Source organism: Pongo abelii, chromosome 7 (genome assembly GCF_028885655.2).
Source record: "Pongo abelii isolate AG06213 chromosome 7, NHGRI_mPonAbe1-v2.0_pri, whole genome shotgun sequence".
In the NCBI taxonomy this organism is placed as follows: Eukaryota; Metazoa; Chordata; class Mammalia; order Primates; family Hominidae; genus Pongo; species Pongo abelii.
Window position 1 is genome coordinate 21,030,303 of NC_071992.2, and position 27,368 is coordinate 21,057,670.

A 27,368-nucleotide genomic window follows, 5' to 3' on the forward strand; every position below is an offset into this window, starting at 1 on the left:
ACAAAACAATCTGACTTGACAGGAAACATTTATATATACATTATATATACAAAATAACCTGGCTTGCTTTAGCTGTCGGACCTTTAATTACCTCCTTACTCTAATTACTAGGACTTCCTCTTTCTCTATCTTCTAATTAACCCAGGAATTTGAATTCCCTGAATCTTCTCCTCTAGGAGAAAGCTGCTTTTCTTCCTCTGCGCTCCAAGACTTTAAGTGCTCTCTTCCTTATGGCTAGCAGAAAAAAAGAAAAAGGATAAAAACCATGGCACGCACTATATTTTCCCATGTCTTCCTTTTGTTCTATCATGAAAGAGTTGCAATTCAGTTACTTCCTTTGAATGCTCTCTTTAACTTCAATTTTTATATTGCATCAAATAACTTGTTTGCTTATCATCCTAACTTTTAGCCCCAAGAGACTTCTTAAATGGGAAACCATTTATTCCTGAATATTTTGAGATCATGTCACACCCAAAATGTGTTTTTAGCCAAGCAATACAGTAGTTTCTTAAAATATCTGTTCAGATAACGCAGGAATGGAAAACCAAACACCGCGTGTTCTCACTCGTAAGTGGGAGCTGAACAATGAGAACACATGGATATGGGGAGGGGAACAACACACACTGGGGCCTGTTGTAGCGGGAGGGAGAGCATCAGGAAAAATAGCTAATGCATGCTACGCTTAACACTTAGGTGATGGGTTGATAGGTGCAGCAAACCACCACGGCACACATTTACCTGTGTAACACACTTACCTATCTATGCAAACTCATGTGTTCTGCGCATGTACCCCGGAACTTAAAATAAAAAAGAAAAGAAACACAGTGAAACCCCGTCTCTACTAAAAATACAAAAAATTAGGCAGGCGTGGTGGTGGGTGCCTGTAGTCCCAGCTACTCGTGAGGCTGAGGCAGGAGAATGGCGTGAACCCAGGAGGTGGAGCTTGCAGTGAGCAGAGATCACGCTACTGCATTCCAGCCTGGGCGACAGAGAGAGACCCCGTGTCAAAAAAGAAAGAAAGAAAGAGAGAAAGAGAGAGAGAGAGAGAGAACAAATAGAAGGTTATGAAAAGCCAGTTTAGGAAATACATCCACCCTGAGATTTTAATGGGCAGGAAATCTTGTGATCTTAGCTTTTGATGACATGTGCTGTTAAAAAAGCACGTGTAGATTCATAAACATGGCAGTGGCCAAATAATTAATGAATCAGAATCCAAGCACCTATCTCTGCCACTTGGAGCTTACAGTGAGTTATATAACCATAGCAAGCTTTAGTTTCCTCATTCAAAAAATAAAAATAACGATATAGAAAAAAATCTGTTTAGAAAAAAAAATTAAGGTGTTTTGTTATGCCTTCCATTATTGTCTCACCATCAAATTGGCTGAAATACGCATTTTACACATGAGCATATTAAGGCAAGTTTATTTCTCTCCAAATTTATTTATTTTTATCTCTGATCATTATTTAGAGTCTCTACCTCAAAAGATAGTTGTGAAAGTTACATGATTAATGTCAATTAAATTACATGTAATATAAAACACTTAGGAAAGTGTCTATGAGAAAGTAAGTAGTGTAGAAATGTTAGCTGCTGCTATTATCATTTTAGGAGTGATTAAGCAAATAATGTTTGATTACTCTGATAGTTGGCCTGTATTTTCTGCCTAAGAAATCTGTGGGATGTGGTTTTCTTTTTCAGAGAAGTCATGTGAAAGTCAACATTGTAAAGATATTAAACTCCTTGTTTAAATGTGCGTAGGGATTACTATTAACCAAAAATTTCCCATTAAAACTTCAGACATATGAATGTATATTGGAAAAGAACAAACTGCAAAGCTGAACATGAGATGGAAACTGTAGAGGAACTTTATGTTTGCTTTCATTTCCTACATAGATCTCTTGAACTTGAGAAGCTTCTGTTGGGTTTCATCTGTCAAAATGTTGCTTCGTTCCTATTATTCATAAATTTCCCTGAAGTAAGGCTCCAGTAAAAACTGTGAGTCATGGTCCACTCTTTTGTAACTGTCACAAAATACAAATTTCTGTAACAATTGTAAAGTAGTGCCACATTTTACCATACTGTGCTGGGTTATACAGTCTTCAGGATGTGGGGAATGAGGAATGCAACTGATCATAAGTGGGAATTGCATGGTTTAGCGTAAAAGTTCATGTTTCCAGCAAAGGACAAGCTATCACCAGGACTACATGTAAGAAACAAGAAACTTTACAGAAGCCCAAATATGCGGTCTGTCATGTTGATTGTGGGGATATTTTTTCTGTAAAAATCTATTGATCATGCCCCAGTATTTAAAAAGATCATCTAAAAACTTTACATAAATTCAAATTAATTTCCAGAGAAGAAATATAAAATATCCCAATCACTTTGTAAACTAAGAACAGATGATGTAAAACCTGACTCACAAATGTAATAAAACATATATTTAGAAAGGGAGAGAGGATGGTGTAAAAGATAAAGCACCTACAAAGGGGATGAATCAATACAAGAGAAGGAGGCTTGGCGTGGGGCTGACACCTGTAATCCCAGCACCTTGGGAGGCCAAGGTGGGAGGATCGCTTGAGGCCATTTCTACCCTGGGGAACATAATAATACTCTTTCTACAAAATAAAAATAAAAATAAGCTGGTTGTAGTGGTGCATGCTTGTAAACCCAGCCACTTGGGAGACTAGGGCAGGAGGATTTCTTGAGGCTAGGTGTTTGAGACCAGCGTGGGCAACATAGTGAGACCCTGTCTCTAAAAAAATTTTTCTTTCAATTGGCCGGGTGTGGTGGTATGCACCTGTGGTCATAGTTACTTGGGAAGCTGAGGCAGGAGGATCCCTTGAGCCCAGGAGGTTGAAGCTGCAGTGAGCCATGATTGTACCACTGAGCTCCAGCCTGGGCAACAGTGAGAATCTGTCTCTAAAAATTAAAAAAAAAAAAATGCTGTGAGGAAGAAGAGGAGGGAAGAAGAGGTCTAGGAATAGAAATACTGTCCAGAATAGGGAAGAGAATGTAACTTCAGGAAAGTTATAACAGAGGCATAGCAGTACCAGGGAACAATTAAAAGAGCTCCTTCTACATTAAATAAGAAGTTGGAGGGGAAAAGCTTTTGCATATTAATTTTCAAATTTCAACATCTATTTTAAAATATAGATTCACTCTCTGATCACATTCTGTAGATTTTTCATCCCATTGGGTCATAATGGTGTATGCATAATCATTAAATTCGGATCATGGATAATAATATTTAGGGTAAATTTTTTGTTTCATTTTTATTGGCTTTCACTGCACTGGAAGTATAAATATGATTCTTATGGAAATAAAGAAAACTTACTCTGTTTACTCTGTTCTAACCAAAGGGATTAAGGGAATATATGAGGTCTCATTTGAGTTGGACCTCAACCTCCTGAATTGAAAAAATAAAGCAAAACAAACTTATTATTAAGGAAAATTTCAAATAAACACAAATGTGAAAAGAATAGTAAAATAATTTCATGTACAGCTGCCCCCCAGTTTTAGGGGGAGGAGCAGCTCCAGGACAGTCCATGGACACCAAAATCCAGGGATGATCAAGTCCCTCATAAGAAATAGCATAGTATTAGCATGTAACTTGTGAATGCCTGTATACTTTAAATCATCTCCTAGTTTACTTGTAACACCAATATAATGTAAATAGTTCTTACATTGTATTTTTATTTGTATTATTTTTGTCGTTATATTGTTATTTTTAAATTTTTCTGAATATTTCCCATCTGCTGTTGGTTGAATCTGCAGATGCGGAACCTGCAGAAATGGAGGGCTGACTGTACTCATCATTCAAATTCAAAATTGATCAATGCCTTGCCAATTTCATTGCAGCTATTCCCTTGTTTAAACACACGTGCACACGTGCACACACACACACAGATGGAGGCAGAGAGCTGGCCATATGTGTCCATGTGTGTCTGTGTGTTTGTGTACATATATATGTGTGTAGTTTTATAGGGGGGCATACACACATAGGGCTGAAGTGCAGTGTTTTAAAATAGTGCTACTCAAGGTCAGTCTGAAACCCAGCAACATCAGTGGCAGCAGGAACCCTTTGGAAATGCAAACCCTCATTTCCACTACAGACCTCCTGAATCAGAACCTCTGGGGGTGTGACTCGGTATTCTGTGTTTTAATGGGCTCTCCAAGTGATTCTGATGCATGCACAAGTTTGAGAAGCAAAGTTTGAAAGCAAGTTCCATACATTATGTCATGTCATCTGTGAAAACTCCATTATGCCTCTATAACTGATACTACTACGTCCAACAAAATTATGAGTAATTCCTTAATAACATCCAACCTAGGGTAGTCACAGGTCCTGGCTGGCCCAGATCCGTCCAGTTTACACCTGCTGTCCTGGAATAATTATTAACATCACTCCTTTCACACTCAGAAGTGTCCCAGTTAGCATGACAAATGTTACGGTCACTGTTTTCATACTTCTGAAGATTATAAAACAAGATTCACCTTTGTCCTCTCTATCCTGTTCCCTCCTCTCCCTTTGGTAACCATTTTTTATTGGTTTTATTTATTCTTCATTTGTTTATTTTTGAAACTGTGAATTAACTCATCTGAGTTTCACTTGCTTCCTTTTTTAACACGATTCCACAGCTCGCATTTTTAAACTTTGCAATATACAGGAGAGATAACTCTATGGCAGTGTACAGGGATCTTTCTCTTTCCTCTTACGGCTACATAATAATCCTTTTTGTGAAAGTTGTAGTCATCAGACTGCTATTGAAACACATTCCGGTTGTTTACAGTCCTTTGCTATTTCAAATAGTGCAGCAATGACTAGCATTGGGCATGCAGTCATTTCATAAGTTTGCCCATGTGTCTGGGAGAGATTTCTAGAAGTGGAGCTGCTGGGCCCAAAGGATGAATGTATATATAATTTTGCTAGATACTGTAAAATACCACAGTATGGGCCTGTGCAAATTGGATATTTGAGTTCCTGTTTTCCTACTGCCTCCTTTAGAGGATATGTTATCTAACTTTGGAATGTTTGCCTATCTGATAAGCAGAGATATGGTATCTCAGTGTAGTTTGCTTTTTTAACTTCTTACTGACATAATATCCATATAGAAAACTGTGTATATATATATGTGTATATATATATATATATACACATATATATATACAGATAGAAACGTCACAAACCAAACACACCTGTGTAACCAGCACACTGATGAAGAAACAGAAAATTATCAGACGTCTAGAACCTCCTACAGGCTCTCTTAGTAAATTGTAATGTGTCTTTCTCTTACTTCAAGCAAAGGTAGTAAGCTCCTTTTCATATATGTCAGGACTTTTTTGCATTTCCATACTGAATATCCCAGTATGGCTTATTAGAGAGTCACAGAGTTTTTAGGCGACTTGTGCTAGCAGAAACATCAACTGGGACAGAAAAGGATGGAAACATTATAAAATAAAATGAGACTTTTGGGCCCAGAGACTTCTGCAGACCTCATCTTCCCATGTCGTTAGGACTACATGCGCATGCCACCACATCTGGCTAATTTTTAAAATTTCTGTAGAGATGTGGTCTCACTATGTTGCCCAGGCTGGTCTCAAACTCCTGGCCTCAAGCGATCCTCCTGCCTTCCAAAGTGCTTGGATTACAGACGTGAACCACCACACCTGGCTGACTGCCTTTTGGAATGGCGGCATCTATAGCAGTTATCCTATGCCGTCCCCCCATTGTAGGTTGCACGTGGAGAGCAGATAAATTGTCTCTTTAGCTCGCAAGTCTTTAGATTGAGAAGAAGTAGCCTCTGGAGCTCTGAACCACTGTGTAAGAAGCTGAGGTTGCCCTGCTTGTGAGGAAACAGAAACTAATCAGGAAGAGAGACCACACCAAGAGAGAGATGCCTCGCCCATCCCTGCATGCATCAGCACACCACTGATCCCATGGCAGCCACAATTACACTGCAACTTCAAGAGTGAAAGTGAGGCAGAAATACTCCATTGAGCCATTTCCAAATTCCTGCTCACAAAAACCAAGAGGAATACTGCATGATAGTCATGGCTTTGAAACACCATTTGGGGGTCGTTATGCAACAATAGATAATTGGGACTGATTTCGATCCTTGCTCATGAAGTTAAAAAAAATCCAATTTCCTACTGAATGTAACTCAAAAAGAAATTCAGGAATGGCAGATAAAAAACAGTTTAAGTTTTGGAAATTAATTCTGGAACTCAGGAGATGTTGTTTAATTTAATACAAATCATTTATAATTTCAAGTTACCTGGCTGCCTCCTTACACTCTAACTTGCAACAATGAGACACAGTGCCTGCATTTTAGCCAACAATTACTTAACTGATACGAGATTTTAATTGTTCTAGGTTTTAAAAAATCTAGTCGCTACAAGTGAAGATAATCAATAATTAAAAAAACCATACTACCAAAAGCAAACACACTCTGGGAATAAAAATGGAACTATGATTCTCAGTTCTCCATCAGTTGTTGTAGCTTGGCTCTGAATGGAAATGTCAAAGAAGTAATTGGACAGAAATTATTCTGTGAGTCAAAATAGTGCTCCTTTTAAGAACAACTGATCAATTAAATTTATCTAAAGAAAACTGGGACTTGAAAGACATTTTGAAAACCCTAATTTTATCATTTGATATTTGATATTGCCAAGGCCCAAAGCATCACCATTGGATATGATTTCCAATTATTTTATTCCATTATGTTAAAAATAACACCAAACTCTCACCTTGATTGAAGTAGTAACCAATAATAAAAATATTGAGTTATATACTTTTGATACAGAAGAGCTGTCTAAGCTGACTTGTGAACGTAGGTGTGGCATTGAATTACTGAGCCAATGAGGCATAACTGCTGCTGTAATTTGATTATTGAAAAATTAGTGTTTGACTCGCCTTTTAGATGGTAAATGTGGTTTTCCTTTCAAAGCTTGTGGAGCCTCAGCACATTTCATCATATTTAATGGCTGTTTCCCTTTCTCTTTAGTGGTTTTTATTTTTAATTTTCACAGGGTATCAGGATGTGACCTGCTTTGTTTCAGTATTGCCTCAAAGACTGAGAAATAAGGGGTTCCAGGGACTGTTAAATTCCAAAGAGCACCTACACAAGGCATGTAAGAGCCAGAAGCAGCTTTTACAAAGCTTAACCCTTCAGCCAACTGGAGCCGTAAAAGGACTGAATGCAAAGAGGAAGAGAGAGTGAGGATTTCTTTGGACCATGTTGTGATGTGCGGGGGCTTCCCCTCCCACCTTTGTTCCACATGCGGGGGTAGGGGGAGGTTCACCCCCACCACTGTGGGAAGGGGGCTGCAGTAGAGCTGAAGCAGGAGGTGGGATTTGACTCCAGAGGTGGGGCTCAGACACTGGACCAAATTGAGGACTAGCTAAAACAGAGAGGGGACAGAAGTACCTTTCCATGACATTGCTACCAGTATGCCATGTTAGTTTACCATTGCCATGGCAACACCTGGAAGTTACGATCCCTTTCCATGGCAACAACCTGATGACCTGGAAGTTACCACCCTTTTTGGAGAAATTTCTGCATAATCCACCTCTTAATTTGCATACAATTGAAAGTGGGTATAAGTATGACTGCAGAACCACCTGTGAGCTGCTACCCTGGAGAAACTGCCCATGGGGCAGCCCTACTTTGCAAGGAGCAGGACCTCTGCTGCTGCTGCACACTGACACTTCAATAAAATTTGCTGTCCAACACCACTGGCTCATCCTTGAATTCTTTCCTGGGGGAAGCCTCCCAAGCTAAGCCCCAAGTTTGGGGCTCTCCTGCCCTGCATCAGAACCGGGTGGAGAGCTTGGCACAAGCATAAGGGGTGGGCCGCAACGGTGAGGCCAGGTCAGCCTGACTTGGTGCCTTGGTGCACAGCACCTTCTACCAGTGGCAGGCTCAGGAGCATATTCTTCCTTTGGGCCAAGGGGGCAGCCTACAGCAGGACATGGTCATTTACAAAGGAGGATGCTTTTCAAAGGCCTTCATCCAGAGCAAGCCTAACTCCCCCCACAGAAAGGACTGGAGGTAGACCTTAGTCAAAGGGACTCAGGGTTAAAAAAGGTTGAAACTGGCCAGCCAGGAAAGTCAAGATCTACCTCATTTGGCAGGAATTCAGTTGGAGGAACCCAGAGGGGATTCCTTAAAAACTCATAAAAATCTTATCTCCCAGAAAAGGAGTGGGTTGTGGGGATCCACCACACTCAGAGAGTGCTCGCATGGACGAACTTGGGGCTGGGCCACCAGGAGCTGCGCTGTGCCTCATCTCCCCTTCCCAGGGCCAAAGTGATGAGTTGTCTAGGGTTGGGGAGAGTCAGGGGTCTGGGCAGGGATCAAGCAGGAGAGCAAGATGGGAACAGAGAACAGAAGTGCATTCATCTAGATTTCTGATGCGTTGTCACCAGGGGTCTTGCTGACTGCCCCTTCCAGGGTTAGCCAATTCCCAAAAATAGTAAATGAGGCTGGGTGCGGTGGCTCATGCCTGTCATCACAGTACTTTGGGAGGCCAAGGGGCTTGAGACCAGCCTGGGCAACATGATGCAACCCCATCTCTACAAAAAATACAAATATTAGCTGGGCATGGTGGCACAAGCCTGTATTCCCAGCTACCTGAGAGGCTGAGATAGGGGAATCGCTTCAGCCCAGGAGGTCAGTGAGCCATGACCTCTCCACTGCACTCCCGCCTAGGTGACAGAGCCAGACTATATCTCAAAAACAAACAAACAAACAAACAAAAGATAGTAAATGACTCACCTGGGAACGTGTCTTTCGTGTGCAAACCAACCAATCCAAAGCCCTCAGCCTATCACCTCCTCTATCAGACTTTCACACTCTGAGCCACCAGCCCCTTGCCCTAATCACTCCAGGGCCTGGGCCCAGAAAACTAGAGACAGCTCTTATCACCCCAGAGCCTTCAGAAATTGCTCAAACCAGTCAGCCCAAGCCTGCCCACCCTGCCTTGCCCATTTCCACAGAAACTAGAACAAAGGTGCTTGCTCACATTTTCCCTTCGCTCCCTCTGCCTTCAGACCAACCCTGGTGCTTCCTGGCATGGCCTGCCCTGCCTCCTGCTTCTGGGGAACTGTGAGTAAACACTTCCTCTTGCCTGACAGTCATTTCTGCATCTGCACATCTTATCATACCCGAGTAAATCAAAATCTTGGTAGCCTACCAACAGGAAGCCACCCCATTGTAGGCTTTCCAGATGAAGCAGGCTCAGGAGAACAAGAAGCTTTCCCCCCAACTCCCAGACACCCCCTTTTTTTTGAGTCAGAGTCTTACTCTGTCACCCAGGCTGCAGTGCAGTGGCACAATCTTGGTGAAGCTTCCCCTTTGAATGAGGCTTCAGATTTGATTGTCTCACTAGATTGGACAATCAGTTACTGACATGAGACTCTCCTGGAAACTAATAGTTTTAGAAGACTTTTTGTTCTTGAAAAATAAGAGGGCCTGGAAAAGCTATAGGACCCATCTGAGTCTGCAAGTTTCTGGGAAGAAACAGTAAGTTTGAAGGATACAGTGGGTGGAAAGAATCAAGTTGTTTTCAGCTTGAATCATTTTGAGTTCAGTTTATTGAAGGCTCTGGTTACATAACAAAAACACACAAATATATCACCATCAGATGATGTGAGAAAGGAAGTTCTTACTGACAATGTAATATTTTAAGTAATGATATATTTCAGAACATTCCAGAGAAAAGCATTTTGAGAAACAGTTGTTTGTAGTGATGTTTTAAAGTACAATCTCACACTAGTAGTGAATTTATTAACTTTGGTAGTATGAAAAAATGTCTTCTCTTTTCTCTAGTCATAGGTATAACTAGAATTGAAAATTTCTCTGAAAAATGCCTGAATTAGAGGCCTGACTACATATTGAAAGCCTTGAAACATCCTTCAACCTTCAATTCCTCTTCTGGCAATTGCTCTTAATGAAATAATTGAAAAGATGCAAAAAATATTTACTGTAAGGATGTTTATTGAAGTATTGTTTATAGTGCTATAAATTGGAATCATCCTCAGTTTTCAATAACAGAATGTCAGATAAATAAATCATGGTGTATTCCTCCCAAAGGAATGCTGTCCTGTTATGTAAAATGATGTTGTTGATCAGTGTTTTTCAAAATTTTTTAAATTATTGCCTCTCGAAAGAGTCTGGTTTAGTCTGTTCTAATGCTGCTAATAAAGATATACCTGACACTGGGTAATTTATAAAGGAAAGAGGTTTAATTGACTCACAATTCCACATGGCTGGGGATGCCTCACAATCATGGTGGAAGATGAATGAGGAGCAAAGTCACATCTTACATGGCAGCAGGCAAAGACAGCTTGTGCAGGGCAACTCCCCTTTATAAAACCATCAGACCTTGTGAGACTTATTCACTATCAGGAGTCAGCACAGGAAAGACCCACCCCTGTGATTCAATTACCTCCTACCAGGCCCCTCCCATAACAAGTGGGATTTATGGGAGCTACAGTTCAAGATAAAATTGGGTGAAGTCACAGCCAAACCACATCCGAGCCTTTTTAGACTCTTTTACCTAATACTCACCCACCAACCCCTTCTTCCCCATGAAATTTTGAGACCACAAATATTTATCTGTTATGTGGCCCTTTGGAGGAGCCAGAAATTATTGTAATATCTAAGTTTTTTCACCCCAAAGAACCCATTTTTGCCAACTTGGGGATGATGTGAAACCTATTGAGAATGCATGTTGTTGATGAATACTGACATGGAAAAACATTCATGATATTTTGGGAAGTAAAAAAAACTAGAACATACAAAATAATCTATTTTCACTTATTTGTAATAGGTATAGAAAAACTTATAGAAGTTTCTATATAAACATATTAATACTGGTTATCTCTGGGTGGAAATTAGACCTAGTATATATTAATCTCCTATTATATGTGGGTACTTTTCATGTCATTTAACACTTAATAATAATGCTGTGAGAAACTGGAGACCTACTGGGAGACCAGTGTGGGGTAGCGAGCAGTGTGTTTGGCATAAATTGACATTTAGTAAATAGTAGCTATTTTTATTATTGTCTTAGAGGCTATCTTTAAGAGACAGAATATGTTTTTAATTAATATGGCATAGATGAAATGGTATTATGACCCATGGAGCCAGAGTGCCCAGGTTCAAATCTTTGCTCTGTTGGCTAAGTGGCCTTGGAGAGTCACTTAATCTCTGGCATTCAGCTTCCTTACTCATTAAGTGACTATGATGACAGTAATTATAGCTACTCACAGGGTTGTTGTGAAAATTACATACATTAGTCCTTATAAATGCTTGGAATAGCATCTGGTATATAACTAGCAGTCAATAAATGTTAGCTTTTTATTCTTACTTAGTCTTTGCAATGAATCTGTGAGGGAATATAATAATTTCCATTTTCCAGATGAGAAAATTGAAGCTCACAGAAGTTGAATAATGGAATGATTGCTGAGGATGAGGACCTCAGAAAAGGATGAGACACCAGGTGTCCAGAAGTAAGGCAAAAGACCCAGCAGTTGAGTCGTAAGAAGTGAAAAGGTGCCAGAGATGAGTTTTTGCATTTTCTTTCCATGTCTATAGCGGATATTGCCTATATGTATGTATAATGTGTATTTCACATATCCACATACACATCTGCCATGTGCTCCGCATGGTCCCTTCGGGAGACCACAGAGGAACAATAGGAATGGGGAAATTATGTGACCTTGGGGTTGAATTCTGTCTCTGATGCTCCCTGGTTAAGTGGCCCTAAAGGATACATCCTTTCTCTGAGCCAAAGTTTCCTCACTTGTCAAAAAGGAGATATAATATCCACCTCCTGAAGTTAGTAAAAATTAATAAGAAAATAAAAACAGCCACCATGTAAAGAGTTCCAGGCATGCAAAAGGTACCATGCAAGCTATTTTACATGAATAACACAACAGACCCTAAAAGAAATACTACTTTCCCCTTCCAGCGTCTTTCCTTGCCCCAGTTGAAAGACTCATTTTGCATGATAATGAATAATTCTTGCCTAATGCTAATCAAGGAGATACTTTATTCATTTGCTGTTCACCCAATAGGTCCTTGCTGAGTTGTCTCCAGGTGCCAGCACTTGGCCAGGCTTGGGGAGGGTAAGAGGAAAAACACCTCAACCAGCTTTGGAGCAGTATTTGGTCTAGTGAAAGGAACAGTAACACAAGTCACTAGAGTATAATGTGATGCAACATGTCACATGATAGTCATATGATATACTTAAGTGGCTTTAATAACATTTGATTTCAGCTACAAACTCTCCTGAATAAGCCTGTCCTCATTCTGCCTTCCACTGACAAAGGATACTGTATTAGTCTGTTTTCACATTGCTATAAAGATGCTACTAGAGATTGGGTAATTTATAAAGAAAAGAGGTTTAAGTGACTCACAGTTCCGCATAACTGAGGAGACCTCAGGAAACTTACAATCATAGTGGAAGGGAAGCAGGCACGTCTTATATGATGGCAGGCAAGACAGCATGTGAAGGAGGAATTGTTAAACACTTATAAAATCATCAGATCTCGTGAGAACTCACTATCACAAGAACAGCATGGAGGAAACCACCCCCATGATCCAATCACCTCCCACCAGGTTGACACATGGAGATTATGGGGATTACAATTTGAGAGGAGATTTGGGTGGGGACACAGAGCTGAACCATATCAGATACTGTCTCTGAGATTTGCAACTATTGCTAGGGATCATTAGCACTTGCTGGTCTCACTTTCTAGGAAGCTCTTCTTCCAATAAATTGCAGTTGTTCTCTTCCCTCCAACCTCTCTGTTACAGAGACAGAAAACAGTGTCACATTTCTCCTGCAAGTGACTTCCTTTCCTTCTTTACAACCTTTCTCAAGGGCTAGAAACTCTAGAAACCGTAAATTAGGTTAAACGAATCCAGAACACAGCACTTCAAAGGCTGAGAAAGTGGTCCAATAAATCTCTTTAGATTTACAATACATATCTGCCCCCAGGGTGACTAAAAAGAATGAAAAATTTGCAGCTAAAATTTAGTTAGGTAAAAAGAAGACACGCTATGACCAAAGGCTTTAAACAATGGAGAGGGTTATCTTCCTTACAGAAATTCCCTGGAATGATGAAGTAAGAGTTGCTTCCAATAAATAAAGAAATGTAAAACATAACTTTTTCAATATCTCCCTTCTCCAACTTGATGGGGAGGCACAGACCGATAACACTCAGTTCATACAAGTGTTTACTGAGCACCTACTCTGCCAGTGTCTGGCACCTGAAACACATCAGTGAAACAAAATCTTCAAAACCTCTGCCCTTGTTGGGCTTACATTTCTAGTTGGAGGAAGCAGACATAAACATAACAATAGGTAAAGCATATCTTAAAATGTAGTAATCGCTACCGAAAAAATATGCAGCTAGTTAGGAAATAGGGCTAGCTGGGGCATGGGGAATAGGGAAATAAATGGAGTAGTCAGAGTAGGTTTTACTGAGGTGCTATTTAAGCAAAGACCTGGATTAGGTGAAGGACAAAGTTTTATTAGCAGCTGAGGTAATGAGTTCCAGGCAGATAGAACAGCCTTATGAAAGCTCTGAGGTTGGAATGTCCCCAGTGAGTTTGACAGGTCATCCATGTTGTTGAAGATTGATGCAGAGGGAGACAGATGTGGTTCCAGTTTATCATTTATCATTGTGGGTTCCAGTTTATCCAGCTTTCTTCCAATTATGGTCCAGTCCTCCTTCTCAACTATCTGTCCAGGTGACCTACAACAACTTCAGGTCCACCACCAGATGCCAAGCCACTAGCTTTTTATAAACTTCTCCAGCACCCCCGACACCTAGATAGGTTCTAATCCTTGCAATAATTCCCTCATTTCCTATCACTCATAGTGGTTCTGATCTTCTGATTGAACCCTAAGCAATACAACATCCAAGTGAGATGTCAGGTAGGTATCTAGATATAAGAGTCTCAAGTTCAAGGGAAAGTTTCCAGCTGGATGTATAAATTTGAGAGTTATCAACATATAACTGGTATTTAAGGACATGAGGTTGGATTATGTCACCCAAAGAGAGAGCATATAAGTAGAAGAAGAAGAGGTATAAGAACCAGACCCTGGAGCACCTGTAGTAAAGAAGTCAGGGAGGAAACAGCCAAGGAGACTGAGAAAGAACAGCCAATGAGATAGAAGGAAAACAGAAGAGTACAGAAAATGTAGAGGGGAGAAAGTGTATCAGGGAGGATACACTTGGGTCAAATGCTGCCAATTGTTGAGTAAGACTGAGAACTGATCATTATGTTTAGTAATACCAAGGTTATTATTGATATTTTCAAGAGTGGTTTGCTGAAGTGGTATGAATAAAATTCTGATTGCAGTAGAATTCAAGAGGAGATAGGATGAGGACTGGAGAAGATAATTGTTTTGAGAAATTTGTAAAGAAAATCAGAGAACTGGTGAGAAAAAAATGAGGTCAATTAAGAGTTGTTTTTTTAAAACAAGAGAAATAAAGCCTGTTTTCTCATGGGAAGGATTCAGTAAAGAAGGATAGTAGTGGTGAAATTGGAGAGGAGGAGGAGAATTTCTGGGGAAATATCTTTAAGTGGTGATAGGTGATGGGATCTACTTCACGTGCACGGCTGTTAGGCTTAGATAGAAGCACGGGGATCTCCTGGAGCAAGGAGTGTGGGTTCACATCTTACTGGTTAGATGAGTAGAAGGATATCAGAAGTTCTCTGCTAATGGCCTCAGTTTTCCAGTAAGATAGAAAACAAAGCCATCAACTGAGAAACAGCTTAGGGGAAAAAATGTAGGTTTTAAGAGAGAAGAAAAGGCATGAAATAGTTCCCTAGGAGAGTAGGAGAATATGTGAACTAGGGAAATATAGTATAATGACCAGCAGTATTAAAGGCCTGCTTGAGGATTGTGGTCATGAATTTAAAGTGAGACCACGTAGTGTGAGTATGTGTGAGTCAGGCTCAGCTGCACAGATGCAGGAGCAGACGAGAGCAATGGAAGTGTTCAGCCAGACATGACTTTCATAAATAAGACGAATAAAGAGAAGAATATGCAAGTGAAGAGGAGGCTTTATGCAAAGGAGTGATTGTAACAACTAGCCATGGAATTTTAATTGGGTAAGTGGGGGGAAAGACGAGACGGGAATGAATAAAGAAGAGAACACATGATAAAATCAATGGAATGGAGGTCTCACTGGGAGGGGGGGTCTTCATTTTGGAATGAAGGTGCTAGATGGAGTGAATGGGAAACACAGGAGGTGTAGGTTGGAGAATGGGATGTGTGAGATGCATGGAGGTCTGGATTTGTTGGTCACAATATGGAAGTGAACAGCTGAGATAGGGCTGAGGACAAGATCAGTAACTAAAGGTACTGACAAACCAGGATATCGCAAGAATCACATATGCATATATTGACATCAACAAGAAGTCATGTGGGGAAAGTGTTGAAAAGAGTGATACTGATTCAGGAGCTAAAAGTGATCCAAAAATTGGAGAGCTTGACTGTTCTAATAACCTCCTATTCACTCCACTGATGAAAGAGGGTTCTCCTGCCTTAAATAGTATGAGGTGGCTGAACACCAGATACCTAGCATTGGACAGATGGGATTGGCAGCACTTTATTAGTGCTCACAGCTCTGGACACTGCATGCCTTCCAGAACAGGGCCACACAGGGGTCGCACTCAGGAATTGAGTGAGCCAGTAGAGACTGTGGGAGGTAGGCTTTGTAGTAACAGAAGGATGAAGTGCCCCTTCATTCTCATGGGAGGACATAACTGGCTTATTTGAATCACTCACAGGCTAGGAGGCAAATGAAATTTGTAAGATTGAACAAGTAGAGTGCAGCTGTTTGGCTGGTAAGCGAACTAGATGGATGGGGAAACTTTCCCACTGTGGAAGGGGTATATCTGGTGAAAGCAGGGTCATTCATGGTCAGGCCTTTGGGACCCTGTGAGACTCAGAGACGTCAAGGTAGCACTTGAAATTTTACACCTTACAATATACTTGACCCAGGTTGATGACTTCAGCAATGAGAGGTGGTGGGTGACATAGTCTGATGGCATGGGATTCAAAGCAGTATGACAGCATGGACTTCAAAAGTGGGAGATCTTAGGGTAAGGGAGAAAGTGTGCAAGGAGTAATGAGGGCAACAGAGGACACCTTCCCCACCCACAAAGTGAGAGAAGTGCAGGAGAAGCAGAGCCCTCAAAGGAGATGTAGATTTCAGTTACGCAGTGAAAGGAGCATTCAGAAGAACACTGTGAGGATATGAAGTCAGCTGATGATGAATTGTGAGTTCCAGGGCCATATAGTAGGATTTTAGGAGTTTGGGAGGAGTGAAAGATGAGGGGAAAGAGAGATGTGCAAAACTATATGATGAGCAGTTACAGGAGATAACTGGTGACCCAGGGGTCTGGGGCTTCTCGTGATGACAGATACAAACAAGGATGAAAGATCCAGTGAGGCTGAGCATGAAGGTTTCTAGGTGAATACTGATGGCAAAGCTGACTATTTAATGGACAGGGAGAAAGAGACAGAGTCTGGTCGGCTCTGGCCCTTATTATTTATTAAATCTTGAATTAATACCTGGGCTTCACTCTCTCTGTGTGTGAAATGAGGGAGTTGGAATAGAAGATTTCATAGATTCCTTTTAGCCCATAATATAAGATTTTAGGTCTGGCGCAGTGGCTCATGCCTGTAATCCCAGCACTTTGGGAGGCTGAGGCAGGTGGATCACCTGAGGTCAGGAGTTCAAGACCAGCCTGGCCAACATGGTAAAACCTAGTCTCTACCAAAAATACAAAAATTAGCTGGGCATGGTGGCACATGCCTGTAATCCCAGCTACCTGGGAGGCTGAGGCATGATAATCGTTTGAACCCAGGAGACAGAGGTTGCAGTGAGCCGAGATTGTGCCACTGCACTCCAGCCTGGGGGATAGAGCGAGGGTGTCTCAAAAAAAAAAAAAAAAAAAAAAGACTTTAGGCAGAGTTTGCACAGCCACGGTATCGGGAGAATGACTTGCTCAATCTGGTGTAGCACCATTATGCCACCATGGCTATGCTTAGCCTGCCCAGTATGTAATGCACAAACTTTCTGTTAGCAAAGCCAAGTCAGAGTCATTCAAGGCCATTCCTTCCTTTCAACTTGCTTCATTTTGCTTCTAACTCTTTTATTACCAGCTTTACTTCTGGCTTCCAACTTCTCTCCTTGCCTTGATCGTTGAGTTTTCTGCACACATCTGTCTTCCCTATTATGATTGTAATGCTCCAGGGTTCTGATTCTCCACTTGAGTCTTCATCTCAACCTTGTTGGATCCAACTCAGAGTCACCCCAGAAAACCTCAGTTCCTCCACAGCCAAGACATTCCCTAGCCCAGCTTGGGCAAGGCTAACCCAGTTACCACATTTTTAAATCTCCCTGGCTGACTTGTATTTGTTTACAAAGGGAAGGGAGTCTCTCTCCAAACACAGACACCCTTTACAAAGCACAAGCAGAGCGATTCTGTTCATGAATATCCTGAGAGACAGGGTGTAAGCCCTGCAGCAGAAGCAGTCCTGGTCTCAAAGGCAGTCTTAGTTCAAAGACTTTTCTCTCCTTCTCTTGAGCCAGTGCTTTTCCTTCCAACAGCCTGCTGATGCAAGAAGTGGTTCCTCAGCTAGCAAGTCTGCATAATATTGCTGGAAGTTCACAGGCTTTCTTAGACCCATCCAAAGATGGATCCTGTAAAATCCCAGAGACATCTTATAGTTACTCTGATTTGGCCAGAATTTCTTCATGGGGATTTCATGTTCTCCTTTTTGGAGAGAACATGAGCACCCAGAAGAGGGTGGAGAGGCTCCATTTCTTTCCCCATCTCAGGAAAATGAAATTCCAAGGACAGACATTGGGGGGAAAAATCACATCTTGATCCTTGGCAAAATTGAAACTATTAGGCTTAGCATATCCTGTTTTGAGTAAGAAAAAAAATAAAATTCTCTATTCCACACCCCACCTACCCCTCCCCCCTAAAAAGAATCCTATCCTCATGACTGAAGGAGTTATTCTGAGAAGCTTATCTTTTCATATCTACAAAAGTACATCAAATATTCCCCAGACAGTCCTACCACCTCGTCACCTCCACCCTTGCCAGCCCACACTCATTTTTAAAATCTCACTCCTAGCTTATATCCTGCCCATTAACAGAATTGTGATTATGGAATTAGGCTGAAACCGTGTCTACATTCCACACAGTCTCTAACACACTGATACTTGGTCACTGTTACTAATGACATTAATTGTAACGTTTATTCTCCTTAAGAATGTATAGCATGACATGAGGTTGCATGCTTTCTAATCTTTTTTTTCCAATTATTTATAAACGTTCACATTCTGTGTGGTCAACAGTTGTCTTCAAAGGAAACACTGACATTTTCTGTTAGCAACTGCTCTGCATGGAATTGGTTATCTAATATGTCTGGTTAACAAGTCTCTCTTTGACATTTAATAAACTGCAATGATTTCACATTCAGGTAGTTCCCTACTTAACTTGAGGGCAAAGGGCTGTATAGAAGCTAAGTTAGGGGATTTGATTACAAAAACAAATACTTTTTTATGGATAAGAGGAAAGTAAAAGGTCTTTTTTTCTAACTCTGCCTTTCGAAGTTTCAGTGTCCATCCTTTCTTTGGAAACACATGGCATCTTAATATTTTTACTGGTCACAGTTTTCTTTGAAGTGCATTTGTCATCAACTCAATGCTTTGGCCATGACTCCATCTCTGTAACCATGAGATATTAAATGAAGGGCAAAAAGCAAAGTTTCGATTCCATTTTATTAAAACAGAACTAGATCTTCTGAATCAAGATAAACTTGAGTTTTCTATTAAAAAAATTATCCCTCAGTGTATGTTCATGAAGACTGTGTATCCAACCAGCCAATGTTTCAGAATATATTGAAAGAAAAGCATAATTCACAGGTCATTAAGCTGCCTAAATCCTCAAATACTGTGCCACTGGTCATTTGATTTTATGCTAGAGTAGGTTTAGATGGTGAAACAAAAAATATTTTCCTGATTCTCCTGCCTCCAAAGGAAAACATGCCCCAAAGCTGCCTAGCAAAATACCCCAAATTACCTCTGCTATTATGCAAGAATTCCTATCTTTGCAGTTATGGATATAACAAAGACAGAATTTTTAAGGACCTAAACACTTTCTCCTAAAATATATTCTTGCTAGTATTCTGCTTCAGACAAAAGTTTAAATCCTAAGCAGTGACTTACCAGGCTTGCATCTGTCAGCTCCTTGAAGAGGTTCCGCTTTGGTTTTGAGGGGTTATGTCTAAAACTTAAAATATAAAATGCTTTCAGTTAAGCTGCCTGGCATGATTGACTTTGTTTATTCCAGTCATTCCATTCCAGTGAAAATTTCAATCCCTTCTCTTTGTAAAATCTTCAAATTATTTTCTTCCTCATCCTCTTTCTCTCCTAGACTCCAAGCCATGGACAAAAAAACACACGATCTTGACTCACTTGTTAAGGAAAAGGTGTAAAATGTACATGTAATCAAGCAAATGAGGAATTGACAGTTGCAAAACGATTTAAGATTTTTCAAATAGATATAGCTAACCCTATTAGCTCTCTGCTTGTATGTATTTGGTAAGAGAATAAGCTTTTTCAGTGCAGGAATGATACAAGGGCAGGAAGGGACACTTCTGCAAGTCAGAGAGAGAGAGAAGCGGAGAGGATTCGAAAAGGTGCCAGAGGGTAATTGGACTCTGGCTCTGACAGTTGATCCAAAGCACGCTACAGGAAGTGCACTGGTTAGCTAAAGTTAGAGAAACAGTGGCCTCTGATGGAGCCCCAGATGTCACACCAATTACACATGGTACAGAAATTTGCAGTTTATTTTGACAGTCATTCAAGTTAAAACACGAGATGAGAAGGTTGCAACAGAAAAGCCATCTTGGGCCTAATTATTTCATTTCTATAAACAAGGTCAAAAGGTCTCATTTTATTATTATGCTCTGATGTTCCTTCCCAGCACTGTTTATTTTCCGCCTCCTATTTTAAAGATGCAAACATATTCTAACAAGGTTCATCTTTAAAAATTTTGTATCAAAATGGAAATTTTTGTTTTCTGGCTTCCTCTATGTTGATATAAGCAAACAATCTTATAATGTTTATTTTGATAATCAGTATTGAGCAAATATCTTACTACTGGGAAAAATCCTCCTGCTCTGTAGAGAGCAGTTTTGTCCACTGGGCACATACAATATAGGCTAGAATTACAGACACTGGGTAGTGAGAAAGTCAAGTTCTTCCTCTAAGAAGACTATGTTCATTTACTTCCTTTTTTTCTCTTTTTTTTTCTTTCTTATTTTACTTTAAGTTCTAGGGTACATGTGCACAACATGCAGGTTTGTTACATATATATACATGTCCCATGTTGGTGTGCTGCACCTGTTAACTCATCATTTACATTAGTTATATCTCCTAACGCTATCCCTCCCCCGTTCCCCCACCTTTGGGTATACCAACATGTGCTAATTTCCTTGGCTGTACTCACATTTGTAAAAATAGCAGAAAAGAAAATAAATGGTATTTCTCTGGGTATACCCAAAGACTAATGACAAGCTGATCCTCAAAAAAACCAGACAGAAAGACTGAACCCTTGATACAGAATTTTTCTTGGCCCTTTGTCGGACTTGCAGCAGGGGGAGCCTCATCTACTTGGCCCACATGCTCAGCCCCTGGCAGGAGGGAGCATGTGAGTAAGCAAGTGCAAGGTCCAGTTGGCTGCTTTGAGTGCTGACACAGGAGCAAACTCCATGCAGCGCCTGCGGCCAGACCAGGCGTGTCACCCTGAGGGGAAAGCAGCGGCTCCCAGGCAGGGGTGCCCGTGATTCCAAAGCCTCAGAGGAGGTGTTAGTTTGCTAATTAGCTCTTTTAATTCTGCCCTCCGCAGCTCAACAGACTGCGGTGTGTTAGCAAGCTCAGTTGGCCCCTTGGCTTGTTCTGGCCCATGGCTCTGGGACCGTCTTAGCTCTGCCACTGCTTCTGTTGTGTGGGGTGGCTGCCCTCCACTAGCAAGGGCAAAGGGCAAGTGTTACAGCCCTACTGGGTACCCTTGCTTGGTGGGTTCCGAGCTCTTGTCCAGCGTCTGAGAAGAATGAGGTCACACTGACTGTGGAAGGGTGATGAGGGCAGATAATTTTATTGAGTGACAAATCAGGTCTCAGCAGAGAGGGGAACTGGAGAGGGTCGGGAAGGTCAGGTTGTCCTTGCCAAAGTCAGGTCATCTCTTCTTGATGTGGCTGAATCTGGGCTAGGGGTGTGCATGCTGATTGGTGTGTAAGTATGAAAAAAAAGGTTAAAACAAAGGCACCAGTAAAAGGTGGGCACAGTGTAAAAACAATCAGGGAAGCGTAGGTATATGTAAAATAGTTGAAGGGTGGGGCTCACTCAAAGGAAAGCATGCCGAATGGAAGACAGGTTCTCAATCCAGTCCATGGATTAGGCTTGTAGCTTGACCTTCAGGCTTTAAATCATTTTTGACTTGAAGGTGGGGTTTCACTGGGGACCTGACCACCCCTATCCGTCTAGGATTTCTCTGCTTTCTGCCTCTATCACCCTGATTCTTTCCAGATTTAGTATTTATCGGGTTTGCAGAGACCTCTAGTGTGCTTCATCTAGTGATAAGGTGGGGCAACACCCAGAACAGACAGTGATGGTGAACTTGGGCAAGGCCAATGCAAATTGCAGGGAGGAAAAAAAAAACATCTGGGGGGAGTTTCCTGAACTTTGAATAGCATATATTTGATGGAATAACAACAATAACACACAGGTAAAAGTAAAATAAAATCAAAGATAATTAAAGTGGAAGGCTCCATTTGCCAGAAACTTACCTGTTAAAGATAGTTCCCATGGTTTTCATTTTAAGTAATAGTGCAAAATTATGTGAAAAATACATTTAGCAAGAAACTGAGTCAAAGCCAGTTTTACTATTCCATATTCCCTCAAATGAGTAGCCCTGTTGTGTTACATTATCTGCTCTCTAAGCACAAACACAAATTACCATGAATCAATATCAAGATATTAAGATAATTATTCTGTTGAGTTTCTATTATTATTTTCCTCAAGCACACATTTGTGGTCTCATTTCCTAGACATATTTTATGTAGTTTTATATAAATTCATGAAAAATTCTCAACACATGGATGTTTCATAATGTCACTGGAGGGTGGATTTTCATTTATGCCTCAATACACATTCATTGAAAACATTTTGCAGTCCTAATGGAAAACCAAGAGGAATCCTAGCAAAGGTCTCCTGGAAGTTAGCAAACCTAATGAAATATTTTGTGCAATAAAACATTGTTTTCATTTGTGACATAAATTCATTCTTATCTACTTCCTGAGTTGATTTTGTATTTATTGGAGCTATAAACATCTCCCAAAAGTCAGCCTATTTCACTGACAAGGACTCTGATTTCCGCTCAGTTAAGGCAGCTATCTCAGCTTTGTTATTGCAGTATTTGATCCTCTTCTCTTTTCTGCTCTCTCTCTTCTATGAAGGTCACCTCTCTCTCTTAGCCATGTGTCAGAATCTATTCCACTTCACTCATATTTTCTAAGTCAGATAGAGAAGGATGCTACCTCTCTATTCATTCTGATATTTTATTTTGAAACAGTTATAAGGGACACATCTAAAGATTTAAGTAGTAGTAGATAATCTCATGCCTTTTTTCTTTTTTCCTAAATTTTTTTCATGATAAAAGTAATAAAGGCTTATTGTACAAAATTTGGAAATTCCAGAAATGTACAAAGTACAAAAATGGTAATACAGATCAGTCACATTACCATCAGCCAGAGATAATCTCTCTCAACCAGTTCTTTTTTTTTCTATTCATATATTTATTTTTAGTAATATTTGGATAGCATTGTGTCCTGTTCCACCTACCATTATATTATGAGCATTTATGTCCCCATATTCTTCTTTTTTTTTTTTTTTTTTTTTTTGAGATGGAGTCTCGCTCTGTCACTCAGGCTAAAGTGCAGTGGCGTGATCTCCGCTCACTGCAAACTCCAACTCCTGGGTTCATGCCATTTTCCTGCCTCAGCCTCCCAAGTAGCTGGGACTACAGGCGCCCGCCAACTTGCCCGGCTAATTTTTTGTATTTTTAGTAGAGATGGGGTTTCACCGTGTTAGCCAAGATGGTCTTGATCTCCTGACCTTGTGATCCGCCTGCCTCAGCCTCCGAAAGTGCTGGGATTACAGGCGTGAGCCACTGCGACCGGTGGTCCCCATATTCTTAAATGTGATTTTAATTTCTACATAATACTTATAATTTGTTTCATTCTTCTCCCATTATAGAGCATTTAGATATTTTCCAGTTACTATTTTAAATAATGTTATTGAGAGCATCTTTCTTGCCATTTTTAAGTTATCCGTCTTCGTTAAGAGAAATTGATTATTCCAATAATTCTATACACTTAATTTCAGTGACCTAGGGGGATGAGGGGCCCAGAGAGACTCTATGACTTGCCAGAGGCCATATAACTACTTATTGGAAATGTGGAATTCTTGATATTTTCAGTTCTTTTAATCTATCATGATCAAACCCTAGGCTTTTAAATTGCCTTTTTTTAAACCAGTTTCATTCCATTTTATAACAACTCCTGCCACTGCATTCCCATCCTTTCCTTGCAGCCCCACCCAAAAGCCACCTGCCTGGTCCCTAGGGCTTCCCTCTTCCCATTTGCCCTGAACACCACTATCAGGTGATTCAGATGATCCTTCTTATATCACTATCAGGCTCAAAAATTTCATTGACTTCTTAGTGAAACCCTGCATGAAATATAAACAACTTGTCTGACTCTCAAAGCTCCATTTTTCCCTTCAGTCTTTCCTCATCCGCTTCCACTTGTCTGCTGTTCCCTATCCCATTCCCAGCTTCCTGCCTTCTTCTTATATTTCTTTCCTTTCTTTTTTATTTGAGACAAAGTCTCACTCTGTTGCCCAGGCTGGAGTGCAGTGGCACAGTCTTGGCTCACTGGCACAGTCTTGGCTCACTGCAACCTCCACCTCCTGGGTTCAGGCGATCCTCCTGCCTCAGCCTCTCAAGGAGCTGGGATTACAGGTGCATGACACCACTCCCAGCTAATTTTTGTATTTTTAGTAGAGACAGGGTTTCACCATGTTGGCCATGCTGGTCTCGAACTCCTGACCTCAAGAGATTTGCCCGCCTTGGCCTTCCAAAGTGCTGGGGTTACAGGTGTGAGCCACTGCTCCCAGCCTACTCTGTATATTTCTTAACCAATCGGAATACCCCTTTGTTCTCCTCATCTCTTTAACTTCATGCAGTCCTCTAATGCCTAGTGCAAGTCTTATATATTCAATGAGATAGAATGAACTTCCATTGTATCTGAAATTGTTCCATTTGAGTTCTTGTCTGTAATGAACCACTTTCACTGGAAAATGTGGGGGCAAATAATTAACTCTGCTGAGTCTATTTCTGCATATGCAAAATAAGAATAATTTCACTAATACCTGCCCTATCAACCTCCCAAGATCCTAGGAAGGATTGGATATGTGTTATAAAGTTTTGGTGAGCTGCTAACTGGTATACAAATGAGGGAAAATATTCTCCACTGTGTCCACTCATAGCTGTCACTTTAAACCATTTCAGTATCCAAGACTGTACAACATGTAACATGGAAATGAGTTATGTTCCATCCTATCAAATTCTCTCATTGTCTTATGGATGCTAATCATTTTTCCTTAGCTTGGTTGTGAAGTCTGTCAATGTAATACAGTATCTAATATTACCTCTCTAACCCGGGCATTGCTGTAATGACTACTAGTCTAATCTAGATAAGTCCTAGCTGGTAAGGTCTGGATGGGGTCACAATGGGATTTAGATAAAAGTGGATGAGTCAGTAAGGCATCAGTGTTCCAGAATTTTTCTGGAGTAGAAAAGTGTTACACTTCGGGAGTCCAAGAAGACTGGGATTAAGGTTAGCATACACCTTGTGAAGTTTATGTACTCTCAATTTAGATTTTGTTTCCTGGATATATTCACTGAATTTTTATAGCAACCCATATTAGGCATGCTTACTGTTGGAAAGCAGAGGCAAGAATGTCCTTCAGACATCTAACCCAGCCTTCGGTTACCCCAGTCAGAAGGGTCAGGCTACCCAATCATGATATGCTGTTAAACATGGCCTCCTGATGATCTGCTTATAGATTATTCATTTAATCTGAAATTTACTTCTCAGTTTTAATTATCTAGTTTCTAGAGTCCTAAAGAATATTTTTTCCTAACAGGTCTACCCTGAAAATAGTCAGTTCTAAGGTAAAGATTAGGACTAATGACAAGAGATAGGGATAAGGCTAGAGTTAGGGTTAGCACTACCTTTAGGTTCAGAGTTAAAGTTATGATTAGGTTTATGGTTAGTGTTGGGTTAGGGTTCAGTTTAGGATGATGGTGAGATTTAGGTTCAGGCTTAGGGTTAGCATTTATGCTAGGGTTAGTGTTTGTGTTAACTCTACCCTTAAGGCTACAGGTTAGGTTGGCGTTAAGGTTAGGATTAAGTTAGATTCTAGGATACAAAGGACACTTTTACAAAAGATATTCTAGCAAATGTTACTTCGTATGGTAAAAGAAAACATCTTCCACATTTTTACCCATTTCCTTGGAACTAGCAAAAACACTATTGTAGTAGAATGCCTATTTTATAGTATTCCACGATTAAAAACAACTATGAAGTTTTCCATAGTTGATCAGAGTATTTTTAAATCTCTAGTACCGAAAAGGCAAGTAACACCTTTAATGTTAGTGTTAACACCCAAGAGGTCAATTTGTCAAGAGTATTCAATTTATACTACCTTCTTCCCCTGACATTCCCAGCCACCAACACAAAAGCTGATACCATTAAAGTAAAATGCCATGATCTGAAATGCACTTACATTTTATCTGAAAAACATTTATATATATATATATACATATATATATGTGTGTATATATATATATATACATATATATGTGTGTATATATATATACATATATATGTGTGTATATATATATACATATATATATGTGTGTATATATATATACATATATATGTGTGTATATATATATACATATATATATATGTGTGTATATATATAAATACATATATATATGTGTGTGTGTGTATATATATATATATATATATATATATATACTTTTGAAGCACCAGTCACTTGTCAAGCACCATAAACCAAAACACAATCTATTTAATAAGGTTTCCAAATCATTAGACGTCACTCAAATAGGTATTTTCAGCCAGACCTCACTCTCCAACAACTTTAAGTGTCTAGTGACTGGATGATGTCCTCACATAGCACCTGAACTTCAATAGGTCCAAACATGGTCTCCACAGCCCTCGCCCAACACACCTGCTCCTCCTTCTTTTCTTCCATTTAATTTAATGGCAGCACCATTTACCAAGTGCTCCAAACCAGAAACTTTTCATCAACTCATTTTTCCTCACCTCCCCTTGTCCCATCCTGTTGTGAAAATTACCTCAGACCTTCTTTCTGCCCCTCTCTTCAGTTCTATTATTTCTTGCCTAAACCATTTGCAACAGCCTCTTAAATAACCTTGAAATAACTTTCCTACCTCCAAGTTCTTCGTTGTCCAATCTGTCCTCCCCACACTGTCACCAGAAAGTGCCATCTTTGCTGTACCACCCACCAGTTGAAAATCTTTGCTAGGTTCTGTTCTAGAGTCTCTTTCATGAAAACTTTCTCATTCCTCTGTTGGCCTGGAATTTTCCACTTTCCTCTTTGCACCCTCCCATACCTTGTACATCTATGGTTGCGCTTACCATAGTTTATTACATGTGTTTCCCTTGAGTAGATGATAAACTTCTCAAAATCAAGATGATCTCATTCACTCCCGTACAACCAGTTCACAGAACAGTGCCTGGCATATGGTAGGTGCTCACAACATTTTGCCGAAAAAAAAAAAATAGCTTACAAGACCAAGTAACACTCACAGATCCTCTTTATATAATAGTGTGTCCGGTCCCAAAATAAAACTTATGCTGTGTAAGGCTTCTTAAAAAAGCACACCCTGCATCTTAACAGGAAGTTACAGATTAATAAACAGCTGACGGAATGAACTAAACAGCATCCAGTGACTCACCAGGGGACCGTTCAATTGCTGCTAACTAGATTCAGGGAGAGAGAAGATGGGGCCAAACCATCATTCCCCATTGATGGGAAGATTTTGCAAAGATGCTTGAAAGCCCTGGGTATCAGGGTGATGCCTATTTTCCTACACTGTAGTGGAAATTCAGGAACAGAAAAAGGCCATAGCAAAAATGAATTTGG

The 27,368-nt window shown here is 40.3% G+C and overlaps 1 protein-coding gene across 3 annotated transcripts in view; it reads right to left on the reverse strand.

The window, feature by feature from the left end:
* PSD3 (pleckstrin and Sec7 domain containing 3) overlaps window positions 1-27,071 on the reverse strand; it is a 727,754-nt gene extending 700,683 nt beyond the window's left edge. Inside the window, exons 1-2 of one of the 3 annotated variants that reach the window (XM_054561279.2) lie at window positions 26,861-27,071; window positions 19,272-19,335 (exon numbers count right to left, since the gene is read on the reverse strand). The gene's annotated coding sequence lies outside the window, so the exon portion shown is untranslated. Of the gene's footprint in view, window positions 1-10,256; window positions 10,372-19,271; window positions 19,336-26,860 lie in introns of those variants that run through there. The other 2 variants (XM_054561280.2, XM_063726550.1) reach the window with 2 other exon arrangements.
* Window positions 27,072-27,368: the final 297 nt, after the last annotated feature.